Below are 13,611 nucleotides of genomic sequence, written 5' to 3'. Positions count from 1 at the left end.
CAGAGTAGAGGGATCTGACCTCTGATAGCTAGGTGGAGGATATTGGATATCCTTTACATAAAGGGAAACAGAAGAGGCATTGTGAGTACACTTCTAAAAACACTATTTACTAATTGACAACGTATCTCCAGGGATCATTGGGACAGCATTATAAAATGGAAGCAGAAATGAGTCAGTCTTTTTATTAGAGATGAATTTTATATCCTTATACCCATGTCCTCTATTATCAAAAAATTAAGGATGTACAAAAATACAGGACTTCTCTGACGTCCAGTGGCATTATAATAACAATAACAGCAAACATCCTAATAGCAATCATTATGTCTCCATCACACTGTGAGCTGCTTCATGTGGATTTATGCATCCATCTTGCAACAATCCTGAGAGTTAAGTGACATAACTAGTCTCACAACGGTTGACCATATCATACTTTATTCATATAAGAGAAACTATTTTGTACCTAAATTCATTATCTTCTCACTGTTTTCTCCACATGCACTCACCTATATCTGCAACTATCACATCTGACATCTGTCTTTCTACCATGGAGGGATTATTTTATTAAGATTTCTCTCTGTTTGACTATTTATATTAGTCTATGTATCAAAACTCAGTTTCTTTGGGTCAGCATCAAGATGCAGATTAACTGTGCTTCTGATGCTGGCATCCCATTTTTGAGTGCCAGTTCAAGCCCTGGTTACTCTGCTTTGAGTCTGGCTGTCTACTAATGTACCAGGGAAGGCAGTGGACTATGGATCAAGTACCTGGGTTCCTGCCACCCTTGTGGGAGACCTGGATGGATTTCCTGGCTCCTGGCTTAAACCTGGCCCAGACCTGCCTCTTGAAGATGGAAAATTTCTGTTTTTGCCTATCCTTCTCTTTGTCACTCTGCTTCTTAAATAAATAAATAAATGCTTTGAAAAATCAGTTTCTTCATTTTGTCTTTAGGTTAGATTTCCTCGGACTTTCTCAAAGAAATTGTGCCATCAATTAGCATTTCTGTCATGCATCATTAACCTCTTAACTTCTGTATGTTCTGGAATCAAATATCCAAGCTCTCTCCTTGACCACACATCTACTTCATGTCGCCTTTCTCTGCTTTACTTCACAACTTGACTTCTTAAAAGACATATCACAAATTTTGTATCCTGTTTTCATGCAGTCTTCTTACGCCCTCTTTTCTGGATTCTGTCTTGTCTTTCCACTGAAATGATCCTATCAAAATCTTCAACCACTTCCATGGTTCCAAACCAAATGTGAATTTTCTTCCCTCTCATTTACCTCATATTTCTTTTCAGACTCTTTTAATGTATTTTTCCTCCCATATCAAATGTATGAATATCAAAGATCTAGGTATTTAGCTTAATTATCTTCCGTCTGGATACTGTTTTGCTAGGTGATTCTGTCCATCTCCTTAGTATTATGATTTCCATTTTACACATGAGGAAATTGATGCTCAAAAATGTTAAGAAACTTCCCCAAGAACATACAACTGTAGAATCAGAACATAGCAAATTCTTTCTTCTTGAGAGTTCATGCTTAAATATATGCTTGTATCAAAGCAGAAATGGTTTGGACATATTGACTAAGAACACAGATTCTGTAGTTAAAACATTTTGTCCAAATCAGAATTCTAGCATTGACTAGCTGCGTGGGTAAGAGTTATTTAATCTCTCTATGCCTCAGGTTCCAGAGATAATAATAGACAATTGTGATGTTTTATGTGACAATTGTGATGATTAAGTAAGTTAATATCTCTAAAGTTCTTAGAACAATGCTAACACATACTAACTTTACACCATCATCTGCTGCTTTCTCAGACACATAAGCAAGGAGCTTGATTAGAAGTGGAGCAGCTGCACTGCAAACTATGGCTCAACATACTGCCTCCAGTTTGCCTCTTTTTACCAATTTTTATTGTCTGATACTTCGTAGTCACTATCATTTTTATTCTCTATGCAATGTTCAGTTAACTAACAAGTGTCTATTGAGTGCTCCATATGACTTCAGAACTACATTATTGTAACGCAATGTGGGAATCTACCAAAATATCAGATATTGTTCCTATATTTACAATATTTGGAACACAGTTCATGATAATACAGTCATAAAAACAATTGGAAATTTATATAAATCAGACAATGATAATAATACTTTACCATTGTTGAGCAGTTAAAAATGAATGTTCAGGAGCCTGTGCTGTGGCATAGCAGGTAAAGCCTCCACCTACAGTGCCGGCATCCCACATGGGTGCTGATTTGAGTCCCGGCTATTCCCCTTCCAATCCAGCTCTCTGCTATACCTTGGGGAAGAAGTAGAGGATGGCCTAAGTCCTGGGACCCTGTACCCATGTGGGAGACCCTAAGGGGGCTCCTGGCTCCTGGTTTCAGATCAGCTCAACTCTGGACATTGCAGCCCTTTGGGGAGTGAACTTGTAGATGGAAAACCTCTCTCTCCCTCACTCTCTCTCTCACTCTGCCTTTCAAATAAATAAATAAATCTTTTAAAAATTGAATGTTCCTGGATTTTCACAAACCCTTCATTAAATTACAGGGTTCTCAAGAAGTTGATTCTGCCACTTTTGCCAATTTTGCTAGTTTTTATTGCTTTACTGGCTGGAAGAATTTTCCAAGTTGTTTAGTCCACTATTTTTGATAATGTTGTCCCCAACGACTTTTTTTAAAAGACTTGTTATTTTATTTGAAAGGAAGAATTACAGAGAGATAGAGAGCAAGAGCGAGAACAAGAGAGGGAGAGAATCTTCCACCTGCTGGTAAATTCCACAAATGGCTACAACAACCAATGACTGGACCAGGTTGAAGCCAGGATCCTAATCCAGGTCTCCAACATGGGTGCAAGTGGCTTAACCTACTGAATTACAAAACCATCTCCCCAAATTTGATGAAAATTGCTAATCTACACATCAAAGAAGTTAAACTAAATCTAAGTTTAGGAAAATTCAGAGTTCCTCCTAGATACATCATGATCAACTGTCAAAAGACAAAGACAATCTTGAAAGCAGCAGTGGAGAAGCATGCAAAACATTACATACAAAATGTAATGTCCCCAATAAAATTAACAACTGAAATATTAGAAAACGTATGCTTCAGAAAACAGTGGGATGACATATTGAAAGCAATGAAAGGAATAAAATAACAACTAACAAAGAATTTTGTATCTGGTACAACTCCCTTCAAAAGTAATGAGCAATCAACGCTTTTCAATTTTAAAAATTAAGAGATTCCATCATTGGCAGATATGTCTTACAGAACAAAGCCCTTCAGACTGAAATTAACCAGATAAAAAGTTGATTCCATATGTAAAAACAAAGAACACCAATTTAACTGCACAGCTGATTTTAAAAAGAGGTGTAAATGAAAGTGTTTGTCGGAAGTTCTTTTTACTACCTGATTTAAATGTCAGAAAGTGCTGTTTTCATGAGACAAGGCAGGAGCTACTCTGGAATGACTACTAATGAGTACAGTTTCTTTTTTAAAAAAGTATTTATTTATTTGAGAGGTAGAGTTACAGACAGACAGAAGGAGAGACAAAAAGAAAGGTCTTCCATCCACTGGTTCACTCCCCAAATGGCCGCAATGGCTGGAACTGCGCCTATCCGAGGACGGTCTGGAGCCGATCCAAAGCCAGGAGCCAGGAGCTTCTTCTGGGTCTCCCATGTGGGTGCAGGGGCCCAAGGACTTGGGCCATCTTCTACTGCTTTCCCAGGCCATAGCAGAGAGATCGATAAGAAGAGGAGCAGCCAAGAATAGAACCAGAGCCTAAAATGGATGCTGGCGCCACAGGCGGAGGCTTAGCTCGCTACGTCACAGTACCAGCACCTACAGAGTTTCTTAATGGCATGATTAAAATATATTGAGATTACAGAGTCATGATGTTTGCATAATTCTGTGAATAGTGTAAAAACACTCAGTTGTACACCAAAACAAGAAGAGAGAAGCTATTGGATTATATAATTAAAAATTGTATGAGACTTTCCAGAAAATATTAATTTCTGGTTAGCTCTACTGGGTCACCAAAGGGGGATGACAGAATATGAGGATTCAGAGGTAGCCAGATGAGAATTTACCCCGAGGGCAACAGGAACAACATAATTTTTTTTTCAAATATGAAAGTCATTTTGTATTGTAGAAAAATCATTCTAGAACAACATGTCTTTAAATTCGTTTTTGAAAGAACACTTCTAAAGGGAGTGGTCATTTGATATTATTGAGACAACAATTCAGACACTCTCAGCCCATATCAATGTGCCCGGGTTTGAGTCCCAGCTCTGATTCCAGTTCCAGCTTCTTATTCATGCACACCCTGGGAGGCAACACATGATGGCTTTAGTACTCTCATACATGCTGTGCATATGGGAAACCCAGATTAAGAACTGGGCTCCTGGCTTCTGCCTGGCCAAATGTTGGTTGGTGTGGATATTTGGAGAATGAACTGTTTATCTACATTTCAAATAAAATGGAAAAATTTTAAACCATTCAACAAGGGAACACTTCATAAAGAGTAACGCACTGACAGAATACCAAGGAAGTAGTGAACTAAAATAGGTTGTTCGCAAGTAAGAAAAGATAACCTCAAAGAAGTTTGTTTAGGAAATGATGAAAATACAACTCGTAATAATTTTTTAAGATTATGTATACCGCAATATTACATTCACAATGAAAATACAATGGAGATAACGGTCAAAATATTTTTTATCTTATGTATTGTAATGAAATGTGATATGAAAAGTAGCAATTACTGAAGTATAGAATCAGAGTTTTCTATTTATCCCTACTCCCTTTTACTAAGAATTGATTATTAAATTTGGATTTTGAGTCACAGCCTCATATGAAGACATCAAATATGTTCATATGTTTGGGTTTCTTAGAGAGTAATATAGAAATTATATTTGTTACACACATATTGTGGTCCTGAGACAAACCTAAGCCATGTTCTGCAGTAGCCAGTTACTCTGGAGTTAGGCTGCTCAAGAAATCATTACTTTAGGCTGCATTATTCATCTGATGACTTTTTGAAGTAAAAATATCTAATTTTGAATATCTCAATTTTTTCTTGTTTGATCAAGTTACAATCTATAAGTAAATATTTTCCCACCAATATAGAAACAATGTGTGTCATGGAAAATTTTGAAGTGTAGTAAATTTTTTTTTTGACAGGCAGAGTGGACAGTGAGAGAGAAAGAGACAGAGAGAAAGGTCTTCCTTTGCCGTTGGTTCACCCTCCAATGGCCGCTGCCAGCGCGCTGCGGCTGGCGCACCGCACTGATCCGATGGCAGGAGCCAGGAGCCAGGTGCTTTTCCTGGTCTCCCATGGGGTGCAGGGCCCAAGCACCTGGGCCATCCTCCACTGCACTCCCGGGCCACAGCAGAGAGCTGGCCTGGAAGAGGGGCAACCGGGACAGAATCCGGCGCCCCGACCGGGACTAGAACCCGGTGTGCCAGTGCTGCAAGGTGGAGGATTAGCCTAGTGAGCCGCGGCGCCGGCCAGTAAATTTTTTTTTTTTTAATATTTTTTGACAGGCAGAGTTAGACAGTGAGAGAGAGAGAGACAGAAAGGTTTTCGTTTTTCCTTTGGTTCACCTCCCAAGTGGCCTTTGCAGCTGGCGCGCTGCGCAGATCCGAAGTCAGGAGCCAGGTGCTTCCTCCTGGTCTCCCATGGGGTGCAGGGCCCAAGGACTTGGGCCATCCTCCACTGCCTTCCCGGGCCACAGCAGAGAGCTAGACTGGAAGAGGGGCAACCGGGACAGAATCCGGCGCCCCGACCAGGACTAGAACCAGGGGTGCTGGCGCCACAAGGCGGAGGATTAGCCTAGTGAGCCGGGGCGCGGCCATAAACATTTTTAAATTATAAACATATGTTGAGAGGATGATGTGAAAATATATAGCATAGATGAACCTCCATAAGAGAGACAGATGTATTAATATGAAGGTCAGAAAAAAGGTTGTTTCTGCATTCTTGTGTGCAGTGACCATCATTATAGTCATCCATCATTCATTCTTAGGTGATCCTTGGAGGCAGACTATTGAATATGAATGAAAATACTGTATTTTAAAGCATGCATCTCATAACGTATTCTTTACTATAACATACCTGAAGAAATTTTGTATGAAATTATCTTCAGTTTTTGGTTCAGGTTGCCTATGGTTAGAAAGAGTGTCAGGAAAAGAAGAAATCTATAAAAGTAAACTGAATAAACACAAAATGAATAAAAAATATATGCTTACACACAACAAAAGCCTATTGGGGTAGCCAGAAAGGTATGTCAATAGCCAATTGCTATTTTTTTTCTTTTTTTTTTTCTTTTTCTTTTTTTGACAGGCAGAGTGGACAGTGAGAGAGAGAGACAGAGGAAAAGGTCTTCTTCCTTTGCCGTTGGTTCACGCTCCAATGGCCGCCGCGGCCGGCGCGCTGCAGCCTGCGCACCGCGCTGATCCAATGGCAAGAGCCAGGTACTTCTCCTGGTCTCCCATGGGGTGCAGGGCCCAAGCACTTGGGCCATCCTCCACTGCACTCCCTGGCCACAGCAGAGAGCTGGCCTGGAAGGGGGGCAACCGGGACAGAATCCGGTGCCCCTACCGGGACTAGAACCCAGTGTGCCGGCGCCGCAAGGCAGAGGATTAGCCTAGTGATCCGTGGCGCCGGCTGCCAATTGCTATTATTAGGAGAAGGGATGCATAAGGAAGATGGATAACTCAATGATTCCTCAGAAGTCTCTATCATATAGTCATTGTTTGGAAGACGAAGGCATATTGGAATGATTTCCTATTACATGGAAAAAAAACAATTTTGTCACATGAATGAATAGTTCATTTCAGAATATATTGAAATACATGTAATTCCCTGAAGGTGTGGATAGGAGCTAAAATCAACTAAGATGTTGATCAGGTTGTCCTATGTTTCCTGAATAATAAAGCGAAATCCGGTCATTTGCAACAAAATGGATGAAATTGTAAAACATCATACTTAGTGAAATAAGCCAGTCCCAAAAGGAAAAATAACATATGTTCTCTCTGATCTGTGATAACTAATGGAGCTCCTAAAAGGTAATCTATAGAAGTGAAATTGACACTTTGAGAAGCAATGACTTTGAACAGCCCTTTTCTAAACTGTTGAAGAACAGTGTTTTTTTTTTTTTTCATACTATTTGTTGAACTCTTTACTTCACATAAACTTAATCATATGTGTATAAAGTTAATTGAAAATAGACCTTTGTAAAAAATAAGAATGGGAATAGGAGAGAAAGGAGGAAGGGAGTGGAAAAGTGGGTGGGAGGGCAGGAATGCTGGAAAGAATTACCATGTTCCTAAAGTTGTAATTATGAAATGTATGAATTTTGTATTCCTTAAATAAAAGATTCCTGGGGGGGGAGGTGCTGAGAATAAAGCTTACATTTTGAGTATTCTTAAATTTAAGGGCGAAAATAAAATAGACAACACTATTCTTCCATGGGTGCATGAAGTATCTTCTACTTTTACCTTACAGCAAGGAGAAGAAAAGTCAGATTTTATTCCTTGTGAGATTTCTATTTGCCCCTTAAGATATCACCTGATTTTCTCAAGAATGTTACTTTCCACGATATTCATGGCATTTGGTATTAATGTGTCATTCTTAGGCTTTAAAAATGTATCCAATTATAGTTTTTATTTACCTAAATCACTGTATGCCCTTTTCTTGCTTATATTTTAAAAGACTTGTTATGATTTATTCTGTAGGGAGTTATGTTGCTATGAATTAGGTCCTAATTGTTCTCTATTGGGTCATTAATTTGTCAAACTCTCATGTAGTTTTCCACAAATCATTTTTTTCTTAATAAGTAAAGCAAAATGTTAGAACCTACATGATACTGTCTCGCAGGCCTCATATTATCTAGTTATTAAAATGGAGATTATAGTCTGAAAGCTTCAACTAAATGACAGTGTTTAAAACTGGTTTATTTTATTCAAGGGAACATTCCTTAAAGATGAAAATTCACATGAATTTCACATATCTATATGTGTACTCTGTTGACTTGAATCTTACATTTAATTATTTTGTAAAAAAAATAAGAGCAATGAAAATCTGTGTGGGGTGTATGTGTGTGTAGCTTACATTCCATATAAGGAGCTATACACATAAAATCTAATTCATTTACAAGTCATCTAATCTCTCCATTTTTATATATCTAGCTTTATTGTTGTATATGTGATAATTCTTAAAAATAATAATGACCACTGAATCTTCTTGAGTTTCTAAATCTACAGTCTCATTATGGTTGTTTGACTTCAAAAGAATACTATTTTTTCTTTGTCTCTCTCTCTTTTTTTTTGACAGGCAGAGTGGACAGTGAGAGAGAGAGACAGAGAGAAAGGTCTTCCTTTGCCGTTGGTTCACCATCCAATGGCTGCCACGGCTGGCGCACTGCGGCCAGCGCACCGCGCTGATCCAAAGGCAGGAGCCAGGTGCTTCTCCTGGTCTCCCATAGGGTGCAGGGCCCTAGTACTTGGGCCATCCTCCACTGCCTTCCCGGGCCACAGCAGAGAGCTGGCCTGGAAGAGGGGCAACCGGGACAGAATCCGGCACCCCAAGAATACTATTTTTTCAACAAGGATTAAGAGACTTATTTAATTCTCCTCTAAACATATACATTCATTACTCAATTTCCTTCTCACGGGGGTAAATTTCAAAGTGTAAGTCCTATTATAATGCCTGGCAGCAGGTACATGTTTTCAAAATAAAGAAAATATGTTTTTATTTTTTATTTTATTTATTTGAAAGACAGAATTACCGAGAGAGGTAGAGACAGAAAGAGAGGTCTTTCATCTGCTGGTTCACTCCCCAAATGGCCGCAACGGCCGCAGCTCCGCCGATCCTAAGCCAGGAGCCAGGAGCTTCTTCTGGGTCTCCCACATGGGTGCAAGGGCCCAAGGATTTGAGCCATCTTCTACTGCTATCCCAGGTCATAGCTGAGAGCTGGATTGGCAGAGGAGCAGCTGGGACTAGAACCGGCACCCACATGGGATACTGGCGCTTTAGGCCAGTGCTTTAACCCGCTGAACCACAGCGCCAGCCCCAGAAAATATGTTCTAACATATCAAAATGTGCACACAACCAATACAATGACTTGTAGTATACCTGAACATTTGGGATAATGTAGTGCTCTAAAACAAAGAGTAAGTAAACTACACCACATCAAATATATATTTGACTCTAGATCTGTCATTTGATTGCTTTAAAAAGTGAATAATTTAAATAATTTTTTTTCTGCCACAATCTCAATTTAAGGACAATTCTGTGTTTGAGGACTAAGAAAACAGAACAACATGAAACAGACCTCATGATAAGAGGACAGAAAGTGCTAGAAATAAACAAACCATGTTAAGCCCAGTGATATTCATCTTCAACAGAAAATGTTAATAGCTAATGGCTATGATTTAAATTTATCATTGATTTTCATTTCTTTGCCATAAATTGCCCACATGCTATTAGCAGCAATCCAACCCAGACCTGAAATGAAAAAGTGCTTCAGTGACACTTCAGTGTACTAGTTGTGTTGATGAACTGAATTATCTATCTTCAAGTCAAACTGTGGTTACAATGAACATCATATGAAAATTCTTTATCTAAGCATGTTTTGTATACAAATCACTGTTGAGTGATAACATCGGCACAGTTAAATCTGAGGTGTCTCTACTAGATAGCAAAATCTTAAAATATTCTCCAACTATACCACTAAATTGGAAATATGATAGCCTCAAAAACACTATCAAAAAAGTCTTTATGATATTTGCATCCCTTCAGTCGGTGGTTTGGTTTTCTAATTTCATAAAAAACTCATAACAATAAAACATAATAAGGTTGAATCAAAGTAGAAGTTATAGTTGAGCATACTTTATTAGTTAACATTAACTACTCCTGAATAGTAAATGCTTTTGAATTAATGCAGGTGAAGTTGACATTTGATGAAAGATGAATTTTTGACTATTATGGCATAAATATAGCTAGAATAGTAAATAAGGATAGCTGTGTAAGTACATTTACAGAGAATTCAAGAAGAAAGTATAAGTAACCCTATGTTCTACAATGTATAAATACCTACATTAAGGCAAGGGTACCTATGAAATGTTTTCTGAAAACTTTTTGTAAACTTAATAGTCTATGAGTCCTGTAATTACTGAGACATAGTATGATAGTGAGCTTTCAAAATTATCTTCTATTTTTTTCAAGATTATCTTAATAATCCTAACCTCCTGTTGCTGTCCCTCCCTTCCTTACACCCTCTCTTGGATCTTTGTTGTAGCCCAATGGGAAAGTAATTAATTAAACTCTGACTGATAGCTACCAAAGAACAGACCACAGTCATCAACCACTTGAGGAGCTTGGACGTAGATTCTCCAGCCTTGAAAGGACAATAGACCAGCCAAAAATCTGATTATAATTTAATGAAAGACCATGAGCCAGAACCACCCACCTAAAATGCTTCTATCTTATTGACTATCAGACAGTAGGACTGAGCTGAATGGAATGATAATGCATCTGTCATAGAGAATTCCTCTTACACTACCTAATAAGAATAGCAATGGTGTATTAAGTGCTTATTATATGCAAAGAACATACATCTTATATGCATGATATTCCATTTTATTCTTACAATGCTTGTGAGGTATTACTATCAGCCTTATACATGAAGAGACTGGGAATCAAAGAGGTTATGTGACTTGCCCAAGGTCACAGCTATTACGTGGCAGAATCAAGCCTCAAACCCTATTCCATCATGCTCATAACACCTTTATCAACCTGTCACACTGCTTCCAAGAGACAATTTCAAGAGAAACTCTCTGATACATTGTCTTGCATTTTTGAAAATACAAGGTTTTATTTAAAATCTAGATACTATTCATCATCTTTATGAGAAAGAAATAGGATCCAGTCAGAGGAATAGGTAATTTTAAATACTAGAGTAGGTTCAGCAGGGGATTTTCAAGTCATTAGGATGGTGTATATATGAGGGCACTTCAAAATATTGGTGGAAAAATGGAATTAAACAGTAAGTTTGTTTTGGTAAAAAACATTATTAAAATCTGTGCATAGTTTTTCCATAATATGTGTTTTCCATCAACTTTTTGAAAATCCCTTGGATGTATCTTCATAAATTTGTACTCATTGGTAAGTTGTAATCCCTTTTCCATACTATTTTGTCCTTTTAGGAATACTGAAATTATCAGAAAAGTGTGTTCATTCTTTCTAAGGATGGGAATATTTGAATTCCATTTAGAGTAAATCAAACAGAAGAAATGTCACATATCCAAGATACTTTATTTGCAGAGAAAGGAAAAACATTTTTTCTGACCGACAGTAGAAAACATGAGAATGGAAGATTTGACCTACGTTTTATCCAAACTTGTGCTAAGGAAAGCTCACATTGAGAGTATAAAACCATATTTTCACACTTAACTTCCATGTACATATAATGCGCATAGATTATATACATGTGCAAATAACATGTATATGTGCATAGGTATGTATCACTATGGGAGGTGAAAAGTAGTGTTAGTCTCTGAGAAATAAACTTATATGACTGCAGCTCACATGATTAGAGATCGTAAAATACTTAACAAAATTTTAACTGAATTTTACATTACAGTGAAGGTAATGAGAAAAGAATTGCATTATTAAAAAAATTCAACAATCAACAAACTTTCCTAAATACAACAGCATTCAATAACAAATTTTGTAATGAGCGACAGATTCAATTCAAAGCAGAAGAGCTATTATGAAGTATAGTGCTTGTGGCAAGATTTAAGCATGTATCCATCTATTATAGGTTCATCAGAGGATAGAACAAACACTATATTTTGAAATAAGCTAAGGAAGCTAGCAGTTTAAGGAAGAAAATATTTAAGTTAAACTTCACGACAAGAAATACTTGATGGTTTGATATGGCTTAATCTCCATCAGAAAAATCAGACATCTGTATACTTCACCAGAGAATTCATTAGAAGTAATGATGATGAGCACAGAGGGAGAAAAAAAAAAACTAAGACAAGTCAAGTTCTTTACTTTGAAGACATTTCAGAGTGTCATTTTGACCCGCTTTTCCTTGGATAACATCACACACGGGTTTCTTTATAAAGCTTTCTATACGATATCAAACTTGATGAAGGAATGGTGATTGCATTCTATTCTTAGTTCTTCACTATGTTCATGATTGAAAGGAGGCCAAATCTGAATAGACTTAGAAGAATCTCTACACTGCATTTCTCTCTTAATTGCATGATTGTAAAATTACTTTCAAAAAATAAATTTCCAGACTAATAAAAATTATTAAATCCTCTAATTTCATGATTCAGACTACTTTGAGTGGCAACGCACATTAATATGCTATAACATGCATTGTATTTGGGCATTTACCCCACTATGTGAGATGCAATCAAGTATGCAAATAAATGGCTGGATACCAGGGGGCTATGCAGCATGTTTCTCACGAAGTTTTGTTGGCTCACTCTTCAAGGGACAAAAAGATCTCTTATTACCAAGACTACCAGTTACAGGAACACGTTCCCTGTATGAAACTACTAGACAAGCGCCAGCGCATGTCGCAGAGGATTAAGCTGCCTCTGCAGTGCTGGCATCCCATATGGGTGCTGGTTCAAGCCTTGGCTTCTCCTCTTCTAGTCCAGTTGCCTGTTAATGGCATGGGAAAGCCCCCAGAAAATGGCCAAGGTCCTTGGGCCTCTGCACCCATGTGGGAGATCCAGAAGAAGCTTCTGGCTTCCGCCTTTGGCCTGGCCCAGCCCTTGCCATTACAGCCATCTGGTGAGTGAACTAGTGGATGGAAGATTTATCTCTCTCTTTCAAATAAATAAATACATCTTTAAAAAAAGAAATTACTAGACAGAGATGATGCATGAGGTCCATTATAGTCTAGCTCTGTGGCACCCAGTATACATGCTGTAAATGTTTGTTTAATAAATTGAATAAAAATTAGATTCAGATTGAAGGAGAATATTTTTTCCCTAAAGTTTTGAATCTTCTGTGGTTAAAACAAGAAAACCAAGATGCATGGTCTTGCAGAACAGTAAATCTTCTCCATTAGAGATCCTTAGCTTTTTTTTAAACTTTTATTTAATGAATATAAATTTCCAAAGCACAGCTTATGGATTACAATGGCTTCCCCCCCAATGACTTCCCTCCCACCTGCAACCATCCCCTTTCCCGCTCCTTCTCTCCTTCCATTCACATGAGGATTCATTTTCAATTCTCTTTATATACAGAAGATCAGTTTCGCATACATTAAGTAAAGATTTCAACAGTTTGCTCCCACACAGAAACATAAAGTGAAAAATACTGTTTGAGTACTAGTTATAGTATTAAATCACAATGTACAGCACATTAAGGACAGAGATCCTACATGAGGAATAAGTGCACAGTGACTCCTGTTGTTGACTTAACAAGTTGACACTCTTGTTTATGGTGTCAGTAACCACCCTAGGCTCTTGTCATGAGTCGCCAAGGCTAGGGAAGCCTTTTGAGTTCACCAACTCTGATCATATTTAGGCAAGGTCATAGTCAAAGTGGAAGTTCTCTCCTCCCTTCAGAGAAAGGGACCTCCTT

This window comes from Oryctolagus cuniculus, chromosome X (assembly GCF_051225735.1).
Source record: "Oryctolagus cuniculus isolate XC-2025 breed Fujian yellow rabbit chromosome X, ASM5122573v1, whole genome shotgun sequence".
Classification (NCBI taxonomy): domain Eukaryota; kingdom Metazoa; phylum Chordata; class Mammalia; order Lagomorpha; family Leporidae; genus Oryctolagus; species Oryctolagus cuniculus.
Note: the sequence above shows the minus strand (reverse complement) of the source record.